The sequence below is a fragment of the Chiloscyllium punctatum genome, chromosome 11, assembly GCF_047496795.1.
Source record: "Chiloscyllium punctatum isolate Juve2018m chromosome 11, sChiPun1.3, whole genome shotgun sequence".
In the NCBI taxonomy this organism is placed as follows: domain Eukaryota; kingdom Metazoa; phylum Chordata; class Chondrichthyes; order Orectolobiformes; family Hemiscylliidae; genus Chiloscyllium; species Chiloscyllium punctatum.
The window spans coordinates 67,276,783-67,297,654 of NC_092749.1; the positions used below are offsets into that span (position 1 = coordinate 67,276,783).

The 20,872-nt window shown below is 39.1% G+C and overlaps 1 long non-coding RNA gene across 1 annotated transcript in view; it reads left to right on the forward strand.

Annotated features, from left to right (window-relative positions):
• Nucleotides 1-20,872, forward strand: part of LOC140483065 (uncharacterized) — a 239,504-nt gene that overhangs the window by 173,812 nt on the left and 44,820 nt on the right. The window contains exon 5 of the long non-coding RNA XR_011961877.1: nt 1,160-1,314. This is a non-coding gene — a long non-coding RNA (uncharacterized lncRNA). The remainder of the gene's footprint in view (nt 1-1,159; nt 1,315-20,872) is intronic.

Consider the following 20,872-nt stretch of genomic DNA (forward strand, 5'->3'; position numbering starts at 1 on the left):
GCTGAGCTGGAAGTTTGGAACTGGGGTGAGGTGGGGTAAGGGGAAATGAGGAAACTAGTGAAGTCCACATTGATGCCCTGGGGTTGAAGTGTTCCGAGGCAGAAGATGAGGCGTTCTTCCTCCAGGCGTTCAGATGGTGAGGGAGTGGTGGTGAAGGAGGCCCAGGACCTCCACGTTCTCGGCTGAGTGGGAGGGGGAGTTGAAATGTTGGGCCACAGGGTGGTGTGGTTGATTGGTGCAGGTGTCCCAGAGATGTTCCCTAAAGTGCTCTGCTAGGAGGCGTCCAGTCTCCCCAATGTAGAGGAGACTACATCGGGAGCAACGAATACAATAAATGGTATTGGTGGATGTGCAGGTAAAACTTTGATGGATGTGGAAGGCTCCTTTAGGTCATCTCGACAAAGGCTGAGCCTATGACTCACTTTTCAAAGCACCGCTTATGTTGCCTTATTCCTCATCTGAATCACAAGTGCTCAATGGAAATAAGAAATTACTGCCCCAAATATGGAGTAAGGTTTTCTTCTGAGCACGGAGGTACGTCTTCTGAACTTAATGAGTGTCTTCAAGAAGCAAGTTCATTAATCAGGGCCTTACTCAGTCTAGGTTAAAGACATCTGCAACCATAGTACCACACATAAGAAACACTTACAAGTGAGCAACTTACGGGAAACAAGAAATCTGCACCATGCTATTGGCCTTTAGAAATTCATCATATTAAGCTTTGTGAAGCAGATAAAATCAGAGGCATCCTTAAAAGTTTCACCTGCAGACTACAATTCAAATGCCATCCAAGGTTTCATCGGCTACATAAAGGCATAGAGCTGTTCTCCTCTTACTTTGAACTGTGAGTATTTGTCAAAGTGCTGCTGTAGGCTGTGCTGCTCACTGCCAGATGAAACTCACGTGTCACCTGTTTTGGGTGATGTGGATGATCCTCCTGCACTTACAATCGCTGAGTGTATTTATATGGCATGATTTATGCCACATAATCAGAATAATGTCTCTATGTCAAAAATCCAGATACAGATATTCCCTGGTCCTAATTTTCAGAGTTCTCCATGTCCTATTGTATTGAGGAATAACATTATTTGTGTATGATGTGAATGCTGACTGCTCAAATTACTAAAGACCTGCTCTGTTCCTGATGTTTCCCACACAGGTTCCTGGCATCCGCAAAAAGCAGGGGATTCATCATCGTGATTGTGATACATTGACGATGCAGAGAAACGGAGGAGGAATAAATGCAGCAGCAAGCCCAGGACAAGCATCAAACTCCAGCAGCAGCCACACAGTTTCCATGTGAAGAAATCATAGGTAAGGCTTCCCTCAGATTGCAGACACGTGCAGGAGGCTCAATAAAACTTCTGCCCACTGCACAAGGTGCAATGTCACCACAGACAGAAGATATCCCAGAGAACCATCTCATGTCATCTGCTGGAATGGGACATGTGACCTGAAAGTGAGGGTGACCATCTTACCCCAGTGACCATTGAAGTGATAGTTGTGTTAAATTCTTTGGTTACTGGCTGCTTCTAAGGAATCCCTGAGGGTATTTGTGGGATATTGCAATCCATGAATCTCCCAAGATTATTACCGATGTAATTTGTGTCCAAGCGGATCTGTAAATTGTACTTCCACATGTTGAGGTCAGTGCTACAGTCTGAGCACTAGGCTCAACCAACACCTGGTTTCAGCCAGGTACAGGGCCCTATAGATTGGACACGCATTGCTTTGAAAGCACCATATCATACCAAAGCGGACTTTATCAACAGAAAATGGTTCCATTCCATCAAAATACAAATCATCTGTAACCATTTTCGAAAAATGCATCAGGTTGCCTAGAAGCTGCTGCGACATCTTTATTCTTCACAACTCCAGGTCCCTTCTTCATTTGAAGGCCAGAGCATTTATAATGATAGTAACTGAGAGACAATGGCTATCTTCTGCTGATGACTTTGCTATATAACCCCTGACTAAGGGCATGTGGCCATATTGCAGCCCATTCTTCAGCCAGGGCCATGGTGGAGCAGATGACAGGCCTCCTAAAGATGACATTCCAATGTTTGAATTGGCCTGGCCTTGTCATCCAGCCCAGACAGAATGTGCAACCGAATCCTTGCACGCGGAGCTTAGTAAAGCTGGAGCAGGCAAACAGGGGATTTGATGGAAATTGAAGAGCTAGGCAGGCAGCATTCATCTTCCAAGCAGGAAGCTGAGGACATTAAACTGGAGGAACATCACCTTCACCATGATAGAGCACAGCATCAGGCAGGACTTTACTGACAGCTGCTTTCAATAGATTTGGATTAGATGAAGCGATCACTTATTAACTGTACATTTGTTGCTGTTCAAAAGATAACCAGCCTTTGTACATTCATAAAATCAGATGCAGCTTGTTTTTATTTTCTTTGCTTTTCTTATTCTTCAATAAAAGACAATATTTTCAAATGTTTTAGGGTTTTTCAACTTGGGATGCTCCCATACTAAAGAAAGAAAAGATGTTATGCCAAACTGGGCCTTAGGGAAGGAGTAACACTCTCTTAGGCAGGGTTCTAGCATGGTATATCACTAATGATAGTTAACCTGCAGAACTTGGTTTTGTAGTTGCAGCCATGATGACAGTTAATTAGATAGTGATGATGCAAAATAACAATACAATTAGAACAAGATCGTCTATTTGTAGTGGTGCATCATCTTGCCATCTATGTCCCTTTCAAAGCTGTTATTTTTGTTTTCCTCTCTCAAGAAAATAAAGAGTCACCCAAGTTCTCCTCTTCCATTAGAACGAAACAACTTAGGATGGTTTTCCTCAGGCAAGGAGTGAGATGGGAAAGGGCAGCCTGCATGGTAACCTCAACTGGTACAGGAGTTGAACCTGTTCTGCTGGCTTGCTCTGCATTACAAACCAGCCATCCAGTCAACTGAGTTGAACAACATCATCTGAGTGCAATGAATGTAAATGTTCCCATCTCACCTTTTTCAATCTGTCTGCAGCTTTTGACATTGTCGATTGGCCATCCTTCTCCAATGCTTTTCCACTTGTTATCTAACTGGGTGAGATTGTACTCATTTGGTTCCATTTTCATCTATGCAGGCGTAGCCAAAGAATCACCTTCAATGGCATCACCTTCTGTTTCCATGCTGTTATCTCAGGTGTTTTCCGACAGTTTAATGTTTATTCCCTTCTCTTTATCATCCACATGCTGCCATTTTGTGATACCACTAATATCCATAGCATTGGCATCCTCGTGGACAGTGATGAGCCACCACTTTGCCCCACCACAACTCCTTCACGGTCTCTGTCTTCTCAGATTGCTTATCAGGTGACCATAGATTTCCTCCAACGAAATGTTGGAAGAACTCCACCTGATGTATTAGCCCCCTGCCACCAACTCCATTCCTTTGTGACTGACACTATTCTTTTCCCTGTCTTGTCTAAGATGAAACCAGATTATTTGTAACCTTACTACCGTGTATTGGATGACAAGTTGAGCTCCTGACCACGGAAATGCATTCCAACACTAAGACTGTGTGTTTCCACCTCTGTATGATCACCCAATGCAGCTCATGTCTCAGCTCATGCCTTGGTATATCTACAAATTGATATTCCAACACAATCCTGGCTGGTCTCCCACATTTTATCCACTATAAATCTGAGGCTAATGTCTGTGCTCTAAAATTCACTCATCACCCCTGTGTGTGCTGGCATAAATTTTCTCCCATTCAGCAACGTCAAGCTTTTAAAATCCTCTTCCTTGTGTTCAAATCTCTCTCTGGCTTCACCTCTCTCAATCTCCTCCAACTCTTCCATCTACCGAGATGTCTCTGCTCCTCCAGTTCTGACTTCCTGAAGTCCCTGATTTGAATTGCTCCATTATTCACATCATCACCTGCCAAAGCTCAAAACTCTGGAATTCCTGCAACAGAGACAGAAATTGCTGGAGAAACTCAAGTCTTCCTGAGTCAGCAGATCTGGCAGCATCAGTGAGGAAAAAAAGCAGAGTTAACATTTTGAGTCCAGTGACTTTTCATCAGAAGTGGCTTTGTTTTATTTTTCTGGAATTCCTGTCCTTTCTCTACCTCCCTTTGCTCCTTAATGTGCTCCTTAAAATCTATCTATATGCCCAAGTTTATTGTCATCTCTCTGCATTATCTCTTTATGTGGCTTGTTATCAAATGTTGATTGATAATAATCCAGTAAAGTGCTGTGGGGTGTTTTACTATGTTAAAGGTTCTATTGTTGTATAAAATAAATTACCCTGCCCCGACCTGTCAACATTGCTTGTGGAATAGAAATGGTTAGGGCTGAGCATTAAATTGAGATACACTTGGAAAAACTTGAATTTGGGTCAGCAGAATTCTGAGGTCATTGTCATTTTAAATAAAATGAAGATTCAATTGTACTCATGCTAAATTCATGTAACGAGATTACTTTGATTTTTAAACCAACAAAATTACATGCCCTTATATCTGTGCACCACCAACATTTTAAAGGAAGGTCAGTTCTATTAAATGTCTGCATTTAATCTGAAAGAGGTGTATGTTTAATGGTGCTTGGAATTTCCCATTCAATTTCTGACAGTCAATGATAAGGACATGTGAAGGCTGATTAATAGTTATACATTCACCACTCTGTGGTGATGGATTAATGAATATGGATTTGAGTTGCTTTATCTATATGAGACATGCTATGAAAATGCCTCCCTTGGAAGAAAGATTTACCATGTTCAAGTAGCCAAAGGTTTGGCTAAATATTAAGTATGAAAATCCAATGTTCCTAGCCATGATCATGAGTGTAAGTGAGTCAATTCCATCTTTTCATACATGCCCAGGGAATAAGAAACACTTGGGATTCGCACTTGGGAACAAAGTGATTGAGAAGAAAGTGAAGGATATTTCTTCACTCACAGGTTTGAGATTCTCGAACTGAAGCCAAACTTCAAACATGAATTTACTAAAAGGCTTCTTTGTCAAAAGCCTTGTAGCTCAGAAACTTTTCTCTCAGGTTGAAAAACAGAAGCAAGTTGGTTAAAGATGCAATGAAACATGAAAATTCAAGTTCAAGAAAAGAAATAAAAAAGTGGTTCACACAGAACAAGCTACTGCAACAATTAACTTGAAGAATGACATGTGAAAGAATGTTGGTTGTCATCATGCTCTGCATAGAAACAGAATTAACTCAGTGCAAAAAACTATCAGCATTTAAATGGAAGATACAGGGCAAGGTCACAGACTTCCTTTAGAACCATCTGTATTACTATGCTTGAAAATATTAACAATGTACTTACAGAGACTTTATATTTGTCAGTAACATTCCATAAATAAAGCTGAATGACAGCTAGTCATAAAGCTGCCTTTTCTCAAATGAAGTAATCTGGTGGCAAATACTTCTTAACCAAATGAGTGTCGACTGGACCAAGCCATAACACCTATATTTGCATATTTCATAATGTAAACACTTTATTTTCATAGGCTGTATCTTATTTTTTATATAAGTAGCACTCTGTAAGAACCATTTGCAAAATAATTTGCTCATATATCAAACATTTCAATAGTAAGTGGTGAATTGTTGCATTTGCATTGATAGGTCAACAACAGAAAAGCCTGTTTCTTTTAAAAGCTAAAATGTTATTCAGCATTTAATTCCCAAGGTCTTCCAAGGATGTGATAATAACAATATTTTTAGATCTTACTTTACTTTCCTCTTCTGACCTATGGCCTCCACAAGCTGTAGACAGTGGTAAGGTGCAATGGACCATAAAGTTGTCCCACAACATCATCCAATGATATATTATAATTAATCCAACAGAAAACTGTCTGCCTAAAAAAAGAGCAACAGAAGTTAAGGCTGAAATTAGATGTCTACTAGAAGGTTGGCTTAAAATATGCAAAATAAGTATACAGAGCTACTGTAAATGAATGTAAGGTTTCAACTTAGAATAAAACCATTATAATACAAATAGTTTAAGTACTAAGATGTGCAATCCAATCCATGTTTCAACAAAATGAATAAAAGGGGATTAATATTGTGCATTAATAAAAATGACCTCATTTGCCTTTCATCACCATTTTATGTTGCTTGCTTCATCAAGCATCTATGTTGCATTGATGCAAATATGGCCCCATCTGGTGCCTTAGAAGCGTAAACTGCACTGTAGATTCAGAGCGCTTAGTGGCTTGGAATTCCTTAACCTGCTTTCATTTGCACAATTTCAGGGACATTGAGGCACTATAGTTTTGCTCAAAAATCTCATGAGTTCTCACTTATCACAGCTAACCACTCATATTGACAAAGTTCAGATTGATTGCCATAGACTGAATTGTGGAAAATCTGACCGTAACTCAATTTAAGGTGCATGTGATAATTAGGAGTCTATAGTACAACTCTTCCAGATAATTGCTGCACATAGTTTATAATGCAGCCTGTAAAAATCCACAGAAGGTTTAGGGTAGTTTTATTTGCTCACTGTGAAGATTTTTTCCTTTCAATTGTTTCCTCAATATATTGGCACTGAGGTTGGTGGTGCTTGCTGCCACAGAATGTGTTTAAGCAGATGTTGTCCCATTAATTAGCTCTGGACCTGGTTTTATGAGAGAATTCCCAACTCTCATTCCAAAAGGGATAGGTCCCAGAGTGTGTGCTCTAAATCCACATTCCATAGCCAGCTCTATAGCAGCAACAGTGGAATTGCTGCAGGTCTGTGTAGAAGGTATAGTTCTTTATTTCTAATTTTATGTTATATTTCACAATCTTAAAGTCAAGGTAATAGGAATGGTCAGTGATGTCAGGGTGGAAGCACTTTGTTACATGAGTGGGGCATCCACAGGTAAAACAGTTGATTATCAGATTAAATACAGTGACAGTCGTCAATGACAATTTTATAGCTGTACAATCATCTGTTTTCTTGAAATCCTGCCCAGATTATCTTAATTCATGGCGTGACTTTTGTTTATTAATGTATGATCAAGGATTAATTTTAGGTATTGCTATATAGTTGAGTTGTTGATCTTTCCTTGCAACAGCAGTCTTTCTAAGATAACACATATTGTTGTGCAAATGTGCTAAAATTGTCCATTCAGGTTTATAACTATCAAAACTGGGGGGAGTTCCACCACAAATAAAACAGAACATGTAAACAGACAATCTTTGGGCTTTAGTGAATTATTCTCATGGATTTTGAATCTCCTCCTTCCCTGCCTCCTCATCAGCCCTGCCCCACATAAACTTAATTAATTCATTGGCTTTGAAACTTACCATATGCAGTATTAGAGCTGAAAAATGTTGTGCTGGAAAAGCGCAGCAGGTCAGGCAGCATCCAAGGAGCAGGAGAATTGACGTTTCGGGCATAAGCTCTTCTTCCTGAAGGATTCCTGAAGAAGGGCTTATGCCTGAAATGTCGATTCTCCTGCTCCTTGGATGCTGCCTGACCTGCTGCGCTTTTCCAGCACCACATTTTTCAGCTGTGATCTCCAGCATCTGCAGTCCTCACTTTCTCCATGTGCAGTATTATTCAATTAATACGGGCAGCTTCTCTCGCTGCTTAAATAACATGCAAAGGTTTAACACTCTTGTATGTAAAGCATTTGTGCACCATCATGACATTGCACAATTACACACAATGTAATGCCAAAGCCATTGTTCCCTGCTATTCCCATTGCAGTCACTGTTCACAAGTTGACAGCAAACAGTGTCATTGTTATCGCTGCACAGTAAGCGTGGTAGGTGTGGATGTAGCAAGTGATTTGGACTGGCAGTGTGGAGTGAATGACTTAATATTTTACACTTTTTTCCTTACTGATCTTTTGTTCCGGGTTAAAAAAAAATCAACTGCAGTCTTTGTAGAAGGAAAAACACCCAACAGGGACTTAAGGGGCAAACAGTGGCTTGGTGGTTAGCACTGCTCTCTCACAGTACCAGGATTACAGGTTCAATTCTACCCTTGGGTGACTGTCTGTGTGGACAGATTCTCCCTGCATCTGTATGGGTGCTCTGCTTTCCTCCCATAGTCAAAAGATGTGCAGGGTGATGGATTTGCCAACCAAATGGCCCATAATGTGCAGGCTAGGTGGATTAGCTATGGGAAATGCAGTGTTACAAGGATAAGGTAGGGAGATGGATCTGGGTGAGATGGTCTTCAGAGAGTTGGTGTGGACTTGATGGGCCGAATGTCCTGCTTCCATACTGCAGGGATTCTACTCTATGAAAATGTTGAGAATTTTTGTAACCTTAGGATTAATAGCAGCCAGAAGAAAACTGCAAGTTGGCTACCGGCAGGTAGAGAGAATCTTCTATTTTCAAAATAACTTTATTAAACAGTCTGTTTTTGTAACAACAGTCTGTTGTTTCGAAACAATTCAAGCTTGAGAAAATCAATTCAGTGATAGATGATATTTGTACATCCAGGTTTTTGAAATGACATTGTAATATGTTGATGTGCACAAGCCTATTTTTATCTAACAGGACAAATATACTTGGGTTTTCTCCATCAAACCAACACAGTATTTCCATGTCAGAGGGGCATTATATCCTCGCAGTTTGTACCAGCCAGTGCATAAGGAATGATGCTATTAATTCTCTTGGGCAATCTTCAGGTCTGATTATTGGTGAAATAAATTTGCATGCTGAATATGAGGTAGGTGAATCACGGACTATACAAATTATATTTCCTGACAGTGGTTAGCCGATGGTACGGCACAGCTTGTTTTTTTTTCTCTTTGTTGAAAGCTGGAGTATTTCAATTCATTACATGAGATTGGTTAGAATTCCAGTCTCTTTTTACTTGATATTGAGTCTGTTATCTCTGCATGGACTAGCATTTTCCCCTGAGTACCCACCTAATCACTCCTTAAAAAATCGAAACGTATAGTTAGTGTCATGATTTAGATTACAGAGAAGCTTTATTTATCAGTACCGTGAGATAATTTCAATTTGAAACTTTATCACTCTCTGCATTTAACTGATTTGAAGGCTTTTTGCATATTGTGAGTGGGACAACTCCATATAGCCATTACATTGTGCCCAGTGATTTTTAAGCAATTCAAGACAGGATTCATACTTCATGTGAAAATAGGTTACCATGGATATAACTAATGAAAGCAGGTTTAAGGAACAGATAGTGAAAGTATGAGTAAATATATTTCAGATATGCTCTATCAAAATCCTGCATTGTCAAGAAGACTTGGCCCTTTGTGTATAATGCTTAAATATGAGATGTGGAGCTGCTGTATTGCACATGAATATTAAATTTTATATTCAAGCAATAGACGTGATCTTTTTTTGTACCAAAGTATTAACGTTAAAGAACTTCATTCAAATCACTCATGCTTTCAATACCTGGAGTAAAATAGCTGTGAAAATTAATTTTAGACATTCCATATTAACAAAATAATGAGATGTTACTGTAGAGAGGCATAGCTGGCAATGGAAGGACAATCCTATCAAAGCCTGTCATTTGCTGTCAACACTGACAATTAATTCTTTTCATACATTTTCATGCACTTTTCCAAAAGCAAATTATTTGATTTAATAATCAACAAAGGAAATATAACAAACTGGTGCATTAGTCCGTTAATCATTTGAAAGCAAAGAGGACATGTCCATTTTGGTCTACTCAAAGTTTATTGAATTATAGTTTATGTATTTTAAATAGCTCAAATATAAGTATTTCCATATTAAAAATTATATTCTCACTAGTAATACCAGGACTGTTAAATTGCGGAGTGTGTATTATCATTGGCCTTATATATTATAAAACTGATGAAGTGGTAAGACATTTTATTATTTGTGTGTGTGAATGTGAACATGATGACAGGAATGATTTTTCAAAACCATGTAAGATAATTCATCCTGAAACATGTTTATTGAATTTCCTGGATCTGATGGCATGATATAGTTGTGATAAAACATATATTACACAAAATGAAATTAAACATTTAACCTTTTAGAATCTTATTAATGCTGACGTCAAGAAAGGTTGGTAATGGATATTTCAGAGGGAAAGAACATGTGCCCACATGTGCTAAAGTCAGCCTGAACTGGTTAGTGAGCACATTGCTATATACATTCATCTAGTCAACTAATGCAGACTTGCTCATCACATCACTTAAAAACAATGAGAAGCAGCAATATAATAGTGCTTTTCATAGTATTATGGTGACTTAAGAGCCAGCAAACGTTTAATAATGAATTGAACTGGGAGCATCACAAGAAATACTGTCGGTTAGCACTGCTACTACCAAACATGCATGAGAACTAGCATCTCATTTTTTTTAACGTTGGGTATGATTTTATAAAATATAATCACTGTGCTATCTTTAGGTTAGAGTACATCAGGAAATGTCCTCAATGTATCATTTATTGCAGAATATTGAAAGTTCTATCAGAAAGATGCCCATACAATAAAATGCAGGTCCAAGAAGAAAGCCTTAACGAAAAACCTTCTGGAGGTGTACAAAATAATTTTTATTTTATTAATTTTTATTTTTAAATATCTAAGTCAGTGCTGAATAGATAGTCCCATATTCCCGTGACTATGTGATAACAAACAATTTGTTCTGAAAATTGTAAATTATACATTAGTTGAGGTTATTGAAATTTGTTTGTCTTTCATAGTGGTTAAAATATTGCACTAATCAGTATTAATCAAGTAATATTCTGCACACTATCTCACTGAACTTATAATACGTAGAATATCTTTCAGGTAAATAAACACACACCAGTTTGAGGAGATGTAAAGAAATCATAGTAACATAGTAAAATTTTCCAGTATTTTATGTTCAAAGACTAAATATTCATCTTGTAGCAGCTCCACTGACCATACTCACTTTATTCATTACTCCATTTGTGATATTATGTAAAATGTCCACACTTATTAATCATACAATGGAACAACAAACAAAATGGTATTTGATAGACAGCCTGAAGAAAACTTGCTATGTGTCAGAACTCAGTCACATATAACTGAAGGATCTAGCTCATGTGTGATTTGACCTTATAGGCTGCAAGCATGGATTGTGCATTGACCTATCATAACAATGCAAGAATTTCAAATGACCCAAGCAACTGACAGAATGTTTCACCTTTCAAATGTAATGTAATATTTTCTGATAAGAAGCTTACATTAGGTTTCTTTTGCTGGAAAACACACGTGACTAGTATTTTATAGAAATGCTAAGTTGAACAGTGAAGCATCCTTGACTGTGACGGAACAAAGCATGCTTTTAGGGTAGATTTAAAGGTGGTATTTCATTGGACTCCATTTTCTTGTGATGGTTTAATGGATGCATGTTCATTGGGGTAGTATTGTCTATCACTTCTACTCTGACATCAATATATTTAACCCATATTCAATAAAGTGACACTGTGCATTGATGTGACCTGATTTCAGTGTTTATATGTGGGCGTGTAAAAGAGTGATGCCATGATTAGGCCATGTACCAACATCAGTGCTTATGAGTTTATTCACTGGAGCTATACTGACCACTAAATCGGATTACATTATTGATCATACTTGCGGTGTGCTGCACAGGTGATCTTCCTGGTATAAAATGCCATCTTCATCACCACACCTGGAGAGAAAAAACAGAAAAACAGAACATTAATACTTGGAAATGACCGTGTCACTAGAAGGAAACTCCAAATTAAGGTGTATAAGACAACTTGTGTCATTTGTTAGTTTTAATGTTGTGTCCTTATGGATTTTTGACCATCGTTTTGGTAAGGAGGTTGGTGCAGCTACAGGGAGTATAAGTCAGAGGCACGCAGAACAGGAAAAACTTGATGTCAGTAAATTGTGAATTGATGTGAGTGCTGCTACTTCTAATGTAAGTACTCCAACAAATGCCCTATCTACAAGCCTCTACAAGCCTCATGTAACTTCCATTTGCAACCAATGCTACTTAAAGGGATTATCAAATGTGCTTAGATTAGTTGCTGATTGATTTTTACTGGTTGCTGTCGACTGTGTAGAAGTGTTTAGTCATTTGCATGCTGAAGTCTTTACAACATCAAGGAGTGTATTAACTAATAATTTTTGACAGAAGGTCCGAAACCAACAGACATACCCTTACATTGACAAACCCAAATATTTTGGACAGGTAAAACTTTGTATTAGAGAGAGTGAGCTGAATAAATCATTTCGTGGAGTATGGAATCAGAAGTTCAGGGCTACAGTTGCCCACTCCAAATGTTGGTTGTGAGTTTATCTATTTATTCCGGGTTCCCTATGAATAGATACCTCTCCTGCTCTGCACCTTCTTTCTGAGGTTATCACTGTCACAATTGGAAAATCTTGGAACTCACTTTTTGCTGTATTGCACGGGCATTTAGTTTTCTTGTAGCACGCACTTTATTCTGCAATGTGCACCAGTATTTGAACCAACCAGAACATAGCTCCACTTTAACAGGTGTATTCCAGCTTTAAGTAGTGCATGTTCACTGGTCCCTCATGGTATTTCACATATGCAACCAGATAGCAGCATTCAGGAGCCATTTAAATTGGCTATGTGTATACTGTTTGCAATGGATGGTGGGCTAAACCTACACTCTGATCCAGTGTTCATTTCCTCACCATACCTGATTTTACAGTCACTGTGTGCAGGCCCTATCCTGAGATTTATGTTGGTGATCATAAATTGAATGAAATAATACAAAATATAGGTTCTGGTTGACGTCGACCATTGCACAGAATTCAGAATTAACCTTATGCATACAGAATCATTAATAATGAGGTGAGCTAACACTAAAATATTACCATTTATAGATTGCCTACAGTCATGGACATTAACACAAAATGGAGATGTCCCAGCAGGTACAGGAGTATTGCATTCTGGTCTTGTTATGAGCATTGGTCATTTTCTTAACAGCTGCCTGTCACTGGGCTCTTGGCAGAGACAGGTGCTTAATTGTGAAACTTCTCTATTTAAATGAAATATAATTCCCTATCAACAGTTACATTGTGAAACATCATATTTAATGGGAAAGGAAGGGACATTTAGTACAGGGATTAATGTGTCATCTTTAGATATATTACATGGATTGCCTACTGGCATGTAACAGATTCTGAAAATCAGTGTGGATCACATCTATATACCTAAGGAGCTTAGGAGCAAACTGCAGCTCAAATATATGTTCATGTGCAAACATTGCTTGAACTCTTCTGAGGGATTAGCTAATGTACAAAACAATTCTTTCCGGTTCTGGAACGCCATTGTGATATTGTACATCATGACATCAAAACAAAGTTGTGATGCAGTTTAGATGCTTGTCACTCACTGATTTTCCCATAAAATATTACCAAATGTTTTAACTGCTGTTGCTGACACAATGGCGAGCATTACATCCTATCTCCATTCCAACATTCCACATGTCATTCCACAGGGAACTTATCAGATATCCACCTGAAGACCAGCACCCCTTACATCTTCAAGACCATCTTCAAGAGCCCACAGTGCTCCTTAGAGAAGCACTGGCATCTGCCCTACCCATGACTGGTGACTGGACAGACATGGCTGACAAGGGCAAATTAGCACAGAGTCTCTGACAGGAACCTGAAGGGACTGGTTATTGGGACAATGCATAGAAAGGCTATCTCATCCCAGAGGACAGACAGAGGAAACACTGCCACTGTACAATGTCAGCATGGCTGGAAATCATGACCAAGGTCAGTGCCCAGTCGAGGGTTCAGAAGACCTGGCAGCAGTACCAAAACAAAAGTCTGTGTCCTTCCAGTGATGGGGTATACAATGAATGCCAATTATATCATGTGACATCAGGATTGCCAAATCTTGTACATGGCCTTGACTCATTCTGAAACCAAAGACCTCCCATTGCACACTGTTCAGCTGGCTATATGCATGGGAGTATCAAGCACAGGCAGTTCCCCAGTAACGACAGTGCAAGGAAGATACAACACACAGTGAGGGTCAATGCTGCATGATGGTCAGGAAGTACCCAGCCTGCACGCTGGTGCTGTGACCATGTCACATGTGCAATACCTACATTCAACCCCTGTGAACATCCAGTGACCTGTTGTTGATGCAATCCCCAAAACTCATACCTCACTCCCCAATATCATCCTTTCTTCCATAGGTTCCTAAACCCTACCGGCTTCATATCCCACAGCCTAATAAATGCATCTATACTTGCCTCACCACTGGCATGGCACTTCCAGAGTCAAAGGACTGACCATGACCCACTCCCTAAAGCGTAAAAGTACAGACCTCTTCTGCAAAACTTCGCTGGCCAGATGCCTGACTCTGGCTAAGCTCAGGAACCGGCAAGGGAGACTGTCCTTGACTAACCACTCTGGGAGCCCCTCAAACTGACTGGAATTGGGAGTGGATGCTGCCATCACATGGTACAGTTCCCAGCCTGACATTGTGCAAAGATGTAGGCAGCCTCACCTGAGAAATGTTGCATAACACAGCCACCTGCTTGATGGTGCAACTGTGAGAATTACCACTGCCAGGCCTAGATGCCTCTCCCTTAGAGAAAAGCTGATGCAGCCATGCATGCCTGCTTGCTGGCATGGTCTGCTAAACAAATGTGGATGTGCAGGGCACAATGTCGGGGCATTTCCTAGATGTCAGGATGGTAGTGACAGCTCCTTGAATGGCAGCTGCTAATGTCTGTGGTTCAAGGGTGTATGTGGCTGGTGCTTTTGGATGGTGCCCTGCTCTGTATTTGGCCATGAGCAACATGGAGATCTCTTGGAGTAAGCAGTGAGCTATAACCCCCAGGTACCCAATAGGTAGTTTGTAAAGTGCTGCCTGTGGTAGGTCATCTGTTAACAAGCCAGTTAACAAACTGGTTAATAAGCTAGTTAACAAACCTGTCAACAAGCAATGATGAGCAACAGTTGGGAATCTCACATTCCCTCGCAAGAATCTTACCACTTGAACAAAGCGAGGAAGTTGCAGCAAGATTATCTTGAGATCATGACTACCATCTTGCCCAATTCTACCACTCATCTCACTAAGCACACCTCGCTCAGTTGTTTATTCAAGGTTCAGCCGGAAGTCCAGGTTTTGTGCCTTTATTACTGCTTCATTACATATACATTACTTACAGATCGAACACATTATACTGTCTCCATTTCATTGTGCAGGGAAAGATTGAAAATTAAGAACTTTATGCTAGAGCATCACGTGTTACTGCCTGTGTGGTCTGGAATCTCTGCAATAATGCAACAGAAAGGCCTTAGGCAGAACAACCTCATGATAAAAATCAAAATTCAAAAGTTCATTTTACCACTATTGTGACATCACCCCACCACAATAGAACAAACCTGAACAATATTTCTTTCTTTTTGTTCATGCTGAGCATTCCATTACAAGGTCAATGCACAATTACAGTACAAAGACTGGAACGATAACACACAGGCAGCCTACATTCACTCTTTGTCCTGATCTGGCCTCAAAATCTGCTTTGGAGTAAGGAGCTGCATTTGTTCCCTGTGTAATGCTATCTTCTCAAGTATTAACCCTTCACTTACCCACTTCTGTAATCCCAATACCAAAATCAGTCATTGTTACAAACTTGACCTCAAGATGGTTAATAAACAGAGGATTGCCTCCTGTCGGATGTCTGGGCTTTCATCCTGAACCTCATTCCCATGCAGCATTACATCATCATGATTAGACCAGCTTGATTTTGAGATGTGTTTCTGTTCCCTGGGTTCCCTTCTGGGTAACTACGTTTTAGCTCATGGTGTGCTCCAACTATAGTGTCTATTGTGGGCATCTTACCTTCTACGTTCCCATTTGTCTTGGGCTTAGATCTTCCCCCAACCTATCCTATTTTACGTGGAACACTCCCACCATTGGCTGAATGTTCATCTTCTGCTATTGTTCCCAGTGACTCTTCCATTAAGTGATGATTCACCTTCAGTATCTCCGGGCCTGTCTGAGGACTCCTCAAGTCCCTCTCTAAGTTAACCATGAAGATATCTATAAATCTGATCTTAGGCTCTAGCCTGTCATCTATTCTCACTTTCTTTGGCCCTTGCCTTTTATTTTTATTTGCTCAATTTCTCTGGCTTTGGTTCTGTCTCTTTTTGATCATGCTGGCCTGTCTTCAACTTTATTTAACTGAAGTGTCCATTCCTGAGTTATACCAAACCATGCAAGCTTTACTGCTCCTAGTAATGCTTCTGAATTTCTCTCAGCTGAAAGGATGTCTCCTCTAATGGGAAAGTCTATGATCAAAGGGGCATAGTCTCAGAATAAAGTGGTGAAAATTTAAGACTGAAATGAGGAGGAATTTCTTCTCGATTCGTAGATTCATTCGGTACAGAAAAGACCTTTAGGCTTATCGAATCTGTATCAACATAGTTACCACAAAAAGTGTGCTAATCCCAATTTCCTGCACTTGTCCCATATCATTGAATGTCAGGATATTTAGAGTACTCATCTAAATATTTTTTAAAGGTTGTAAGCTTTCCAGCTTCTACTACCTTCCCAGGCAATGCATCCCAGATTTCTACTATGCACTGAGTGAAAACATTTTTTTTCCCAAATCCCCTCTGAATCTCCTGTCCCTTTTCCCAAAACTATGTCCCCTTGTGATTGACTCCTCAACTAAGGGGAACAGCAGCTCTCTATTCACACTGTCCATATGCCTCATAATCTTATTCACTTCAACCATGTCCTCCATCAGCCTTCTCTGCACTAAAGGAAACAAGCCAAGCCTCTCTAGTCTCTACTCATAGCTCAATTTCACCATCCCAGGCAACATGTGGTGAACTTTCTCTGAGCTCTCTGGAGTGCTGTTACATCCTTCTTGTAGTAAGGTAACCAGTACTACACACAGTATTCCAGTTGTGGCCTAACCAGTGTTCTGTATAACTTCATGATTTTCTCCTTGCTCTTATAATCTATTCTATGACTGATGAAAGCAAGTGTCCCATATGCCTTCTTAAATATTCTATTCACATGCTCTGCTGATTTCAGGGATTTGTAAATAATTACCCAAAGGTCCATCTACTCCCCTAGGCTACCCTGTGTCCTGTCATTCATTAAATACTCCCTCACCTTGTTTCTTCTTCCAAACCTACACCACTTCATCCTTTGATCTCTCCTCGTGTCTCTTTGGTCTGTGACTCTTTCCTGAGTCTGTGTGGCTGTGTGGTCACTTATAGTTGTCAGCCAGAATTGCTATTTGCACTGTGCTAGACTTTTCTTCTGTATCTATCTGGATTGGAAAGAATTTGAACTCCTTGAGAAGAATTGCCTCACAACGTTTCTTGTAGTGGTGACAGATTTAAGTACCTGCAGTCACTGGTCAAAAGTGAGCTGTTCAAGCTTTCAGGTTCAAACTATGTCTGGTCAGCCTATTTCTTACGGATACAGAACATCTGGAACTAATTGATGCCCACTTAAAATTGTCTATTTTACTCTCGATTTACTCCCATTCCTGATGAAGGGCTTATGCCTGAAATGACAACTCTCCTGACCTGGTGTGCTTTTCTAGATCCGCACTTTTCTACTCTGACTCCTTCGTTGTCAGTGACATGCTCCTTAGGCATGACAAAGTCAGCTCTGTGAGTTCTCCATGTCAACCTATTCTGCAAACAGCAGTGTCCATTGCGGGACTAACCACTTTCACTAAGTAGCTAAATAATGCATCTACCTCTTACACATCAAATTTATGGATTAAATGGACAAATCTACATATTTTGGCCCTTAAATCAGTTTGATGTGATTTCCTCCCTGTTCTCCCTTCTCAACTAAAATTCTCCCTTTAGCTTCCTGTCTCTCTCCTTCTATTCCCTGCTCCTGAAATTCCAGTTCTAATCCTAGCTGTTCCATTTCTAAGTTATCTGTTTCACTATCCTCTGTTCCCACCTCTCGTAGCTTCATCACCATGCTGTATTCTGAATGACTCCTAGCTTTCTCTCAGAACTCCACCTCTAACTGCCAAGCTATGCTTTTTAATTCTGCAAAGGGCAAAGCCTTTAACTTTTCCACTTTTTTGTCCTGTATGAAAGTACTAACATCAACTGTGTACATTCAGCATATTTAATGTTACAGACTCAATTTCTTGCTTACAAAAAAAGCCTTCAAAGAAACAATTTATTTCCTCCATTACAATTCTATTGTTTGTCTATGACAGTATATTGGCTGAGCCTGAACATTTGCCATGACCAGGTGAGGAGCAGTAATTCACCTCCCCACTTTTTAATTCCTTTTGGTTGGTTGCAACATCAATTTTTTTTAAATATGCAGCTATGTCACTCAAGTGACAGAAGGAAAAAAAATGTTATTACCTAATTACACAAGAAAAAAATAATAATGATACAACATCAAACACACACCGCAAACATTGGCAACAATGTTTGGTACTGACAGAGTATAGATAATGCAGTTTAAAAGTTCTTAGGGCCCTTGAGGTATAAGACTTCTAAACAAAGACCAATTGCTTTAATTGTAGACTGGTCTTCTCAGCAGTGGTGACATTTACAGATGTTTTTGGAAGCACTGGCTTTCGGAGCGCTGCTCTTTCATCAGGTGGTTGTGGAGTATAAGATTGTAAGACAGAGAATTTATAGCAAAAGTTTACAGTGTGATGTAACTGAAATAAACATTGAAAAATACCTTGATCTGCATGAATCTATGTAAGATTCTGTTAATTCATTTTTTTAGATTTGAATCAGTTTAAACATTACGGCACAGAAAGCAGCACAGAGGGGTGCTAATTCCCAATGCATTGTCTGGGCTAACACCAATTGTTAAAGTTCATTTGAGAATGTAACTTTTGAAAAAATGTTTTGCGAGTTACATATGAAAGAAGTGAAACTAACATGGTCATTCCAACAGATGAGAGACTTAACAAACAATCAAGGTATTTTTCAATGTATAATTTCAGTTACATCATATTGTAAACTTTTGCTATAAATTCTGTGTCTTACAATCTTATACTTCGCAACTACCTGATGAAGGAGCAGCACTCCGAAAGCTAGTATTCCCAATTAAACCTGTTGGACTATAACCTGGTGTTGTGTGATTTTTTAAACTATGTACACCTCAGTCCAACACCGGCATCTCCATATCTTGCATTCTCAGTGAATGCTTGCTGGTCCAATTTACTTTATCATCAGGCACTGTTTTTAAGGATGATGAGAAATTATAGAGAGAGATGTCTTTTAGTCCTGTTGTTACCAATCCATATTCTTTTCTTCCCCCTTGCTCAGCTGTTCAAAAACAGCAGTGAAAATATAGTTCTGTGCATATTCCTAAGTCTGGCTCCATTGCCTTTCCAAATTGACTAACTGGCAAACAAAGTTTTGATCTCTGAATGTATGAAGTATATATAAACAAAGGTGTGAAAAAACATAGATGTGAAATTGTTGGCATTGACTCAGTTGCCTTGTTTTGATACCTTAAATTAAAAAAAAGTAACTTACATGCAGACTATCTTGTCATTTCATATGGTCCTGATGAATCTTGACTCTCTCTGTGGTCAGCTGACAATGACAGCAATTTTAGGTCCATGTTTCTTCTTTTTTAATATCCATTTTCATCTGTAAAACATCTCAGATATCAGAATTAAATGATGGATGATAAAATTTGATAGTCCAGAAAACCAATGTCATAACAGTTTTCAGTACCAAGTTTTAGTTACATAGTGTTTCATGGTGTTATCTTGGAATATACGTTCTACCAGTAGTAGTGTAATGATATTGCTGGCTACTCCTTAAAATAGGTGCAATTAGTCAGGGTATTTTCTGATATGCTTCATCAATTAGCCTGCAATTAGAAATATCCATGTAGAAATACTTGTGGCTATTTTTTGACATCCCTTCACTATTTCTCATAAAATCATTATGAAGCAAACAAAACCTATAAATCTCAAAGTTTGTGAGTCTGTTTCTTTAAAAAAATGGCCTTAAAAGTTCAGAAAACTGTGATTCCAGTTTTACGACCTGATACATAATCATTACATTCATTTGAATATAAAGTAACATGGTTTAGATTAGTAATTTCTACAGACATTTATACAACAGCAATCTTTGATTTTCAATGGAGTTGGTTGTCAATGTCCCTATCCAACAAGTAGCTCCTGTTATATTATCAATCAACTTCTTCAGATATATTATAAGATGTCTCTCGAGCAGGTGGGGCTTGAACTCAGGCATTCTGACGCAGAGGTAGGGAGACTATACTACACAAGAGCCTCAAAGTGGTTTCAGAATACCTGAATATCAAACATCATCAGGTGATGTGTCGAGTGAACTGATCAACCCATTCAAACTGTTTCTAGACTAATGGGCCAAGACACATTTCCATTTAATTCGAAGCTATTCTAACAAATCAAGAATGCCATATTAGATTAAATTAGTTTATGGGCCATAATTGTAAAAATGATTTTGTACACTTGCATGTAAAATAACTTGCTAGTCAAATGCATATGTAAATATTGTTATTACTGGAAGCCAAGTGTTTATCTCTTCTAATCAGTTTGCATCAGCACAAAACAATCGGTATGGGCTGTTGCTTAGTTTAGGTTAGTGGAAATTTTAATAATTAATTCTAATTGCAAATATTTATATTTATGCATCATGTTACCATGAAAACAAAATCCGGTTAAGTTTTACAGAGGCATGATGAGGCAAAAATGAACAATGGTATTTGGAGAGGAGGAGGAGGGTCAAGGAACTGCAGTTCAAAGACAGTATTAAAGGAAGGTAGGGTGCTGGAGCAATGGGAAAGTAAGGAATTTCCTGATAAGGGCTGAGACAATGGCTGTCAATAGTGTGCATAATACACAGAAGTCAGACAGAGGCAGAAGAATTATAGAGATAGAAAGACATACAGAAATAGGGAGAGCCGAGTATTTGATGAGATTTATTTGAAGTTGAGAATTTTAAATGTG